Here is an 11578-nt window from a genome sequence, read left to right on the forward strand (position 1 = left end):
ATGTGGCCAGGGCAATAAATTGCGTTTATCATCGAAGGAATGAGCGTTACACCGAGGCCTGTACTTTGGAACGGTAGCGATTTGGAGGTGGAGGGTCCGTCATGGTCTGGGGCGGTGTGTCACAGCATCATCGGACTGAGCTTGTAGTCATTGCAGGCAATCTCAACGCTGTGCGTTACAGGGAAGACATCCTCCTCCCTCATGTGGTACCCTTCCTGCAGACTCATTCTGGCATGACCCTCCAGCATGACAATGCCACCAGCCATACTGCTCGTTCTGTGCGTGATTTCCTACAAGACAGGAATGTCAGTGTTCTGCTATGGACAGCGAAGAGCCCAGATCTCAATCCCATTGAGCACGTCTGGGACCTGTTGGATCGGAGGGTGAGGGCTAGGGCCATTCCCCCCAGAAATGTCCGGGAACTTGCAGGTGCCATGGTGGAAGAGAGGGGTAACATCTCACAGCAAGAACTGGTAAATCTGGTGCAGTCCATGAGGAGGAAATGCACTGCAGTACTCAATGCAGCTGGTGGCCACACCAGATACTGGCTGTTACTTTTAATTTTGACACCCCCTTTGTTCAGGGACATATTGTTCCATTTCTGTTAGTAACATGTCTGTGGAACTTGTTCAGTTTATGTCTAAGATGTTGAATCTTATTATGTTCATACAAATATTTACACATGTTAAGTTTGATGAAAATAAATTGAGTTGACAGCGAGAGGACGTTTCATTTTTTGCTGAGTTTATATATACACACAGCACTTGGCACAAACGCACCCTGTGCCAGTCTCTTCCTAAAAAATGTCCTCCTAATCAACGCATTCCTATCAGGAACTGTGTGAGTGAACTTTCCATACTGAGAAATGAGCTGTCAAGGCAACTAAAGAAAACACTGCAGGTGAGATTGTTTGTTAGTACAAGCAAAACCAGAGCGTGAAACGGAGATACAAGGAAATGTTTGCCAGGTAAAATCACACAGACGGACAGGGATGGAAAATGGACACTGTGTTTACCTGTGTTCCCAATTACTCTCGAGGGTTATAACAAAGAAATGTGTAGGGCGTCAAAACATCTACTTACAAATACATTATTAATATTCTCTGCTTACCAATGGGCACTATAGCTGTAGTAAACACCCAGAAAACCAAGACAAAGGCAGAAATAGGATCAATAGATTTCATTGTAACAACTTAGACCACTTCTATTGACCAAGATATCACTCTCTAGCACAGTAGCCAATCTCTATTTTTCTCTTTATAAGTAACATTAACTCCACTTTCAGGTTAATTTTATTTGAGCGGTGAAGTGTGGTTTATCCAGCAGAAATAGGATCAATGTCTGTCAGCGTAACAGAGTCAATCGTTGCTATTGATCTTTTCCAAAATACTAGCAAAAACAGTAGTGAATTTGTAGTATTCTGTAATTTACTGGTTCTAGGTTAACATTTTACATATTTAGCAGGCGCTCTTATCCAGAGTGACCTTTAATGCATTCATCTTAAGATAGCTAGGTGAGACAACCACATATCACAGTCGTAGGAAGTACATTTTTCCTCATAAAGAAGTTTTCAGCAAATAACTGTATCAACTTGCACCAGTGTACACCACACAGAGAGTACCGAGATCCTTTACGATTTAGAGGACGATTTTAATGGCCAATGTACTGATCGGTGAAGCAGGGAACAAGACAGGAACTGGGGTAAAGGTAGCCATTAGCCAATCCTTGGTGGTGTAATAGTGTACTGTAGTGAATTTGCAGTATTCTGTCAATTACTGGTTCTAAGTTAACAGTAGTGAATTTGTAGTAGCCTACTAGTCCTAAGTTAACAACAGTAGTGAATTTGTAGTATTCTACTGGTTCTAGGTTATTAACAACAGTAGTGAATTTGTAGTATTCTACTGGTTCTAGGTTAACAACAGTAGTGAATTTGTAGTATTCTACTGGTTCTAGGTTAACAACAGTAGTGAATTTGTAGTATTCTACTGGTTCTAGGTTAACAACAGTAGTGAATTTGTAGTATTCTACTGGTTCTAGGTTAACAACAGTAGTGAATTTGTAGTATTCTACTGGTTCTAGGTTAACAACAGTAGTGAATTTGTAGTATTCTACTGGTTCTAAGTTAACAACAGTAGTGAATTTGTAGTATTCTACTGGTTCTAGGTTAACAACAGTAGTGAATTTGTAGTATTCTACTGGTTCTAAGTTAACAACAGTAGTGAATTTGTAGTATTCTACTGGTTCTAGGTTAACAACAGTAGTGAATTTGTAGTATTCTACTGGTTCTAGGTTAACAACAGTAGTGAATTTGTAGTATTCTACTGGTTCTAGGTTAACAACAGTAGTGAATTTGTAGTATTCTACTGGTTGTAGGTTAACAACAGTAGTGAATTTGTAGTATTCTACTGGTTCTAGGTTAACAACAGTAGTGAATTTGTAGTATTCTACTGGTTCTAGGTTAACAACAGTAGTGAATTTGTAGTATTCTACTGGTTCTAGGTTAACAACAGTAGTGAATTTGTAGTATTCTACTGGTTCTAGGTTAACAACAGTAGTGAATTTGTAGTATTCTACTGGTTCTAGGTTAACAACAGTGGTGAATTTGTAGTATTCTGTCATACACTGGTTCTAGGTTAACAACAGTAGTGAACCTCTTAACTACATAGTCCACTGTGACTTTAAACATGATGTGATAAACTCTGATCTCCCAGTGGTCAGTAGAAAGGGCAGAGGATACCGGAAGTGTTGGGGGTCATTGGGAAGCAGCTGGTCATGTTTTGACCTCTAATGTCTCTGGGGCTAATGAAACAGAAAGAGAGACGTCTATAAACAGGAGAGGAGGTGTGTGTGTGTGTGTGTGAGAGAGACAGCTGTCAGAAAAACAGATCTTAGCCCCTCAGTGATGTCAGACAAGGCCCAAGGGTGCTGGAGAGGAGCACCATCAGTGAACCTGCTTAACACATCACTCAGCAAAGAGAAGGAGTGTGTGATGCAGAGAGGTGTGTGTGTGTGTGTGTGTGTGATGGAGAGAGGTGTGTGATGGAGAGAGGTGTGTGTGTGTGTGTGTGTGTGTGTGTGTGTGTGATGGAGAGAGGGGTGTGTGTGTGTGATGGAGAAAGGTGTGTGTGTGTGTGTGTGTGTGTGATGGAGAAAGGTGTGTGTGTGTGTGTGTGTGATGAAGAAAGGTGTGTGTGTGTGATGGAGAAAGGTGTGTGTGTGTGATGGAGAAAGGTGTGTGTGTGTGTGTGTGTGTGATGGAGAAAGGTGTGTGTGTGTGTGTGTGTGATGGAGAAAGGTGTGTGTGTGTGTGTGTGATGGAGAAAGGTGTGTGATGGAGAAAGGTGTGTTTGTGTGTGTGATGGAGAAAGGTGTGTGTGTGATGGAGAAAGGTGTGTGTGTGTGTGATGGAGAAAGGTGTGTGTGTGTGTGTGATGGAGAAAGGTGTGTGTGTGTGTGTGATGGAGAAAGGTGTGTGTGTGTGTGATGGAGAAAGGTGTGTGTGTGTGTGATGGAGAAAGGTGTGTGTGTGTGATGGAGAAAGGTGTGTGTGTGTGATGGAGAAAGGTGTGTGTGTGTGTGTGATGGAGAAAGGTGTGTGTGTGTGTGTGTGATGGAGAAAGGTGTGTGTGTGTGTGATGGAGAAAGGTGTGTGTGTGTGTGTGTGTGATGGAGAAAGGTGTGTGTGTGTGTGTGTGTGATAGAGAAAGGTGTGTGTGTGTGTGTGATGGAGAAAGGTGTGTGTGTGTGATGGAGAAAGGTGTGTGTGTGTGTGTGTGATATGGAGAAAGGTGTGTGTGTGTGATGGAGAAAGGTGTGTGAGTGTGATGGAGAAAGGTGTGTGTGTGTGTGTGTGTGTGAGATGGAGAAAGGTGTGTGTGTGTGTGATGGAGAAAGGTGTGTGTGTGTGTGTGTGATATGGAGAAAGGTGTGTGTGTGTGATGGAGAAAGGTGTGTGTGTGTGTGATGGAGAGAGGTGTGTGTGTGTGTGTGATATGGAGAAAGGTGTGTGTGTGTGATGGAGAAAGGTGTGTGTGTGTGATGGAGAGAGGTGTGTGTGTGTGATGGAGAAAGGTGTGTGTGTGTGATGGAGAGAGGTGTGTGTGAGAAAAAGAAGCATTGAGAGGAAAAGAGATGAAACAGGAAACAGGAGAGAGCGAGAGAGACGGGGAGGTGGAAAATGTATGATTAGCCGACAGTTCATTGAAGTACAGGAATGCACTTTTAACACAGGACATGTGCCATTTTAAAAGACCGTTTAGAAAGCTGTTAGGCTAAATGCATCCAATTGAGACCCCTAGAAATGACCTAGAAACAACAACATCATCTCTGTTGGATGTCAGATGTGTGTCTGTTATCACACAGTCCAGCAGTAGAGACAGGGTTCATACAGCAGACCTCCACTATAAATGGACATTGACAGGCTACAGTGGAGTCACGTAGCAAAGTCCGTTTTTTTCTTCAACTGAACTGTCTGGAAATGAACTACAGTAAAGAGTGATTATATGAAATAACTAGACAGTAGTTTCCCCTTACTATATTATGTGACCTGTCCAGGTATAACTCTGGGACTTAGTTAGTCTATAGCCCATACAATACAATACCTTCCAGTACTACCATACGAGAATTTAGCGACTGGTTTGAACCAGACTTCCATATGTTCCAATTCTCCCCCTCTGTACCTGTGATGGTGCGGCTCAGTGAGTCAGAACCGTGGCCACGCTCAGTAAAAGTACAGTCCATGTCCAGAGGAAGGAGGGGTGGGTAGAGATCAGAGAGAGGAGTTTTGATAGTGGGTATGAAAGGTTAACATGTTGAATTGATTGAACAGATATGTCAGACTGCTGCAGTGCAGTATGAAAGAGGCATACTAAACATATATGTGGTGTTTGGAGATGAGAAACTTTGGGAACTAAAGGCAGAATACAATCAAACCCACCCATACTGAGGAAATCCACATCAACTTTAATTGTAAATGTGTTTTTTGAGTTCCCCAGTAAACACATCCTGATTAATTGCAGTGCTTAAAATGTCCTTTTTAATGGTGTAATGCAGCAATTTGTCCACATTCACTCAATGCCTTGACTGCTCTGATGCTGGCAGACAGACAAAAACAGAGAGAGAAAGAGTGACAGAGAGACAGACAGAGGGAGCGAGAAAGAGAGACACACAGAGAGCGAGAGATATACAGACAGAGAGACGGAGACAGAGCGAGACAGACAGAGAGAGAGAGACAGAGAGAGACAGAGACACACAGAGAGCGAGAGATAGACAGAGACAGAGACAGAGCGAGACAGACAGAACGAGAGCGAGAGACAGAGAGAGATGGAGAGAGAGCGAGACAGACAGAGAGAGAGGGAGACGGAGAGGGAGACGGAGAGAGAGACAGAGAGAAAGACATCACTAATTTGAACACTGGCCTCGATTTATGTGTTATTAAATATCAAAACCCTCTCCATGTTTCATAAGCTGAGTGGAATGTGGTTACCGGTCTCATCTCTCCCATTGGCCCATCAGGCAGGGACAGGCAGGGACAGGTCTACTGTTTCCCCTCAGCAGGTCAGCAGGTCTCTGTGCATCGTGTGACACTCTACAGAAGAACTGAGTAGTCTTGAGGAGTGAAGAGGTGAAGACTTGTCTTTTAAACGTACAATTGTATGTGCCCACACACACACACACACACACACACACACACACACACACGTGCACAAACACACACGTACTGTAATGTCACACACTAATTCCCATCGCTCTGCCATACGCAAACACATACAAACATGCATGCGTGTACACACACACACACACACACGTCTGTGCATGCATACACAAGAGTATTCGCATGCACAAACATGCACACACGTACTGTAATGTTACACACTAATTCCCATCCATCTGCCATACGCAAACACACACAAACATGCATGCGCGTACGCACACACACACACACACACACACAAACACATCCTCCCTCCCACCACACCTTCAATCTATGGGTAAACAGATCTAGCTCATCAGAGCTTGACTAGGGTGAAAAAGTGCAGACAGCCTTCCATATGTTTCGGGAGGAAGTGTTTCAAGCGGCACACATGGGGTTTTCACTACCGCCAGCTCCATATTGCTATCTAACCTCTGACCTCGCAATCACCTGCCCATCCCACCCATAACGGCCCTCAGGGCACTTCAAAATGTTACACTCCATTATCCTGCCTTTGAAATGTGGCTTTGGTCTAATCTAATTTAATATGCAGATCTCCGTCAGAGACCACAGACAATGATCCTTTGAACGGTTGGAGCATCTCACAGCCTCTCTCCAAGAGGTAAACACAGAGCTGTTAATATAAAGAGCCCAAACAGACAGTTGTGCAGCAGTGGACTCTTCTCTTCAGGGAGATAACTCCTGGGAAATGAGAGGTGGAGAATGGGCTGCTATTAACAACCAAAGCAGGAGGGGGAGAGAGGGGAGGGACATAAGAATAACCTGGAGGCAGAGAGAGGGAAGAGAGGGAGGGTAGAGGAAAGCGAGAGACAGAGACAGAGAAGGAGAGAGAAAGAGTGAGAGAGAGAGGGTGAATGCAAGCATTTCACAAGACAAGGCAGTAATCCCAACTTTTGCCAGGACCCTAAAGGACGTCACCCGCAACCGTAGCCCCAGCACCTCATACAGGAGCAACAGAGCGAAGGACACCCCGCCCAGACCAGCGAGTCACCCTCCCAGACCTGTAAGACCCCCTTCTGAAGGACCTACACCGAGAGAACCCACACCAAGAGGACCTACACCCGGACCACAGCATCACCAGCCACACCCCAACCAGCTGAGACCACCCCAAGCAAACCCTGGCCACACTCGATATAGGCCCCCCCATATCAGACCTATGCCCCTTCTGCCCACACCATGCCCCCCGCCCCTGCGGCAAGGACCTTAACATGACAGCAGGACATATGCCCAGGCCGTAAGCAGAGCAACAGGCCCAACCCCCAATATTACACCCCCCCCTAGCCCCATCCTGTGACCTAAGAGGTATGTATCATATGTTCAACATGCTCTGCTCACACCTACTGTGATGGTCCGGGCCTAAACCACACAAAAATAACACTAGACACTATGGAACACAAAGCTTTTACTATGTCATCCTGGAATATACAAGGCCTGAGGTCATCTGCCTTTGGCCTAAAGAGCAGAAACCCAGACTTCAAAGAAATTGGAAATACAGACATTGTCATTCTACAAGAAACATGGTATAGAGGAGAAGGACCCACGGGTTGCCCTCTAGGTTAGAGATCTGGTAGTCCCATCTACCGAACTACCAGGTGTGAAACAGGGAAGAGACTCAGGGGGAATGCTAATTTGGTATAGAGCAGACCTAACCCACTCTATTCAATTAGTCAAAACAGGAACATTTGACATCTGTCTAGAAATGATCTCAACAGAGACAAATGTCCTCCTGTGTGCTACCTATATCCCCCCAGTAGAATCCCCATACTTTAACGATGACAGCTTATCCATCCTAGAGGGGGAGATCAACCATTTCCAGGCCCAGGGACATGTACTAGTCTGTTGTGACCTAAATGCCAGAACTGGACAAAACATGGCACCCTCAGCACACAGGGGGACAAACACCGACCTGGAGGTGACAGCATTCCCTCCCTCATATGCCCCCCTAGACACAAATATGACAACATAACAAACAAAAACAGGACAACTCCTGCAGCTCTGTCGGACGCTGTGCATGTACATAGTCAATGGTAGGCTTCAAGGGGACTCCTATGGTAGGTACGCCTATAGCTCATCTCTTGGCAGTAGTACTGTAGACTACTTTATCACTGACCTCAACCCAGAGTCTCGCAGAGCGTTCACAGTCAATCCACTGACACCCCTTTCAGATCACAGCAAAATCACACTACTTGACAGAGCTTTGCTCAATGATGAGGCATCAAAGCCAAAGGAACTGAATAATATTAAGAAATGCTATAGATGAAGAAAAAAAAAGCTGTGTGGAAATCAACCAAAAAACAATTAAATAACAAAACCTAATGTGTACCTGGCCCACAACTCCACCCTGGACATGAACAGCCTTTACGACCAGGTCCACCTCTACAAGGCAGTAATCCCAACTTTTCCTGGACAAAATGTTTCACTGTCATAGTGAAGTTGTAAACTTGGCAATAGAAAACCTAAAGAGTGTATTTGACCTCTCAGCTTCCCTATAAAATCTAAACATTTCAAGCAGACAACCAAAGAAAATTAACAACAATGACAAATGGTTTGATGAAGAATGCAAAAACCTAAGAAAGAAATTGAGAAACCTACGCAACCAAAAACATAGAGACCCAGAAAACTTGAGCCTACACCTTCACTATGGTGAATCACTAAAACAATACAGAAATACACTAAGGAAAAAGAAGGAACAACATGTCAGAAATCAGCTCAATGTAATTGAAGAATCCATAGAATCTAAATATTTCTGGGAAAATTGGAAAACTGTAAACAAACAACACAAAGAGTTGTCTATCCAAAATGGAGATATATGGATAAACCACTTCTCCAATCTTTTTGGCAATATAACAAAGAACAAACAGCAAAAACATATACATGATCAAATACAAATCTTATAATAAACTATTAAAGACTACCAGAAGCCACTGGATTCTCCAATTACATTGAATGAACTACAGGACAAAATACAAACCGTCCAACCCAAAAAGGCCTGTGAGGCTGATGGTATCCTAAATGAAATGATAAAATATACAGACCAGATATTCCAATTGGCTATACATAAACTGTTTAACATCATCCTCAGCTCTGGCATCTTCCCCAATATTTGTAAGAGTGTGGAGACAAAGTTGACCCCAATAACTACCGTGGGATATGTGTCAACAGCAACCTTGGGAAAATCCTCTGCATTATCATTAACAGCAGACTCGTACATTTCCTCAGTGAAAACAATGTACTAAGCAAATGTAAAATTGTCTTTTTACCAGAATACCGTATGACAGACCACGTATTCACCCTGCATACCCGAATTGACAAACAAACAAACCAAAAAAGGCAAAGTCTTCTCAAGCTTTGTTGATTTCAAAAAAGCTTTCGACTCAATTTGGCATGAGGGCCTTGTCATAAGCGTCGTAAGGGACAGACCAAGGCGCAGCGGGTATAGTGCTCATCTTCCTTCTTCATTTAAAGAGAACACTCAAACAAAATAAACAAACGGCTATACAGAAAACAACCACCCACAAACCCAAAGGAAAAAAGGGATGCCTAAGTATGGCTTCCAATCAGAGACAACGAAAGACACCTGCCTCTGATTGGAAACCATACTCGGCCACACATAGAAAACGAACATAGAAAATGAAAACTAGAACAAATCCCCTCTAAATAAACCAACCCCAAAACACACAAAAACAACACCCCCTGCCACGCCCTGACCATATTACAATGACAAATGACCACTTTACTGGTCAGGACGTGACAGGCCAACTATACAAATGGATGGAAAGTGGTGTTGGGGGAAAAATATACAACATTATAAAATCCAGGGGGTGAGATAGGGATGCAGCTTAAGCCCCACCCTCTTCAACATATATGTATATCAACGAATTAGCGAGGGCACTGGAACAGTCTGCAGCACCAGGCCTCACCCTACTAGAATCTGAACTCAAATGTCCACTGTTTGCTGATGATCTGGTGCTTCTCTCCCCAACCAAGGAGGGCCTACAGCAGCACCTAGATCTTCTGCACAGATTCTGTCAGATCTGGGACCTGACAGTAAATCTCAGTAAGACAAAAAAAATGGTGTTCCAAAAAAGGTCCAGTTGCCAGGACCACGAATTCAAATTCCATCTAGACACCGTTGCTCTAGAGCACCCAAAAAATGATACATACCTTGGCCTAAACATCAGTGCCACAGGTAACTTCCACAAAGCTGTGAACAATCTGAGAGACAAGGCAAGTAGGGCCTTCTATGACATCAAAAGGAACATAAAATTCGACATACCAATTTGGATCTGGCTAAAAATACTTGAATCAGTTATAGAACCCATTGCTCTTTGTGGTTGTGAGGTCTGGGGTCCGCTCACCAACCAAGAATTCACAAAACGGGACAAACAGCAAATTGAGACTGTGCATGCAGAATTCTGCAAAAACATCCTCTGTGTACAACGTAAAACACCAAATAACGCATGCAGAGCAGAATTAGGCCGATATCTGCTAATTATCAAAATCCAGAAAAGAGCCATTAAATTCTACAACCACCTAAAAGGAAGTGATTCCCAAACCTTCATAACAAAGCCATCACCTACAGAGAGATGAACCTGGAGAAGAGCCCCCTAAGGAAGCTGGTCCTGGGGCTCTGTTCACAAACACAAACAGACCCCACAGAGCCCCAGGACAGCAACACAATTAGAACCAACCAAATCATGAGAAAACAAAAAGATAATTACTTGACACATTGGAAAGAATTTTCCAAAAACCTGATAAAACTAGAATGCTATTTGGCCCTAAACAAAGAGTACACAGTGGGAGAATACCTGACCACTGTGACTGACCCAAAATTAAGGAAATCTTTGACTATGTACAGATTCAGTAAGCATAGCCTTGCTATTGAGAAAGTTCGCAGAAGGCAGACCTGGCTCTCAAGAGAAGACAGGCTATGTGCACACTGCCCACAAAATGAGGTGGAAACTGAGCTGCACTTCCTAACCTCCTGCCAAATGTATGACCATATTAGAGACACATATTTCCCTCAGATTACACAGACCCACAAAGAATAAAAAAAAAAAATCTAATGTTGATATACTCCCATATCTATTGGATGTAATACCACAGTGTGCAATCACTGCAGCAAGATGTGAGACAAGAAAAGGGGAAACAGTGAAGAACAAACACCATTGTAAATACAACCTATATTTATGTTTATTTATTTTCCATTTTGTACTTTAACAATTTGCACATCATTACAACACTGTATATAGACACAATATGGCATTTGAAATGTCTTTATTATTTTGGAACTTCTGTGTTCCAAGTGTAATGTTTACTGTTCATTTTTATTGTTTATTTCACTTTTGTTTATTATCTATTTCACTTGCTTTGGCAATGTAAACATAGGTTTCCCCTGACAATAAAGCCCCTTAAAATGAAATTGAATTGAGAGCGAGGTAGAGAAAGAGAGAGAGAAATGACAGAGGGGAAAGAGAGAAAAGAAAGATGAGAAATTGACAAATGGACAGGCAGACAGACAGACAGGCATGCACACAGCCAGCCAGCCAGGCATGCAGATGCAGATGCAGACAGACAGGCATGCAGACAGGCAGGCAGGCAGCCAGCCAGCCAGCCAGCCAGGCATGCAGATGCAGACAGACAGGCATGCAGACAGGCAGGCAGGCAGGCAGCCAGCCAGGCATGCAGATGCAGACAGACAGTGATCAAAGTGTGTTGGTAGAGTTCACCTGGCCGTTGGTCAAGAGGTCACCATGGCAACAAAGGGTCACGTAACTGGAGGCCGTCAGAGGAATGATGGCTGCGGGCTACAGAGGATGAGGAGGGAGGAGGACGGAGAAGAAACAGAATGATGAGAAAAACATCT

Source organism: Salmo salar, chromosome 17 (genome assembly GCF_965601325.2).
Source record: "Salmo salar chromosome 17, fSalSal1, whole genome shotgun sequence".
NCBI classification, from domain to species: Eukaryota; Metazoa; Chordata; class Actinopteri; order Salmoniformes; family Salmonidae; genus Salmo; species Salmo salar.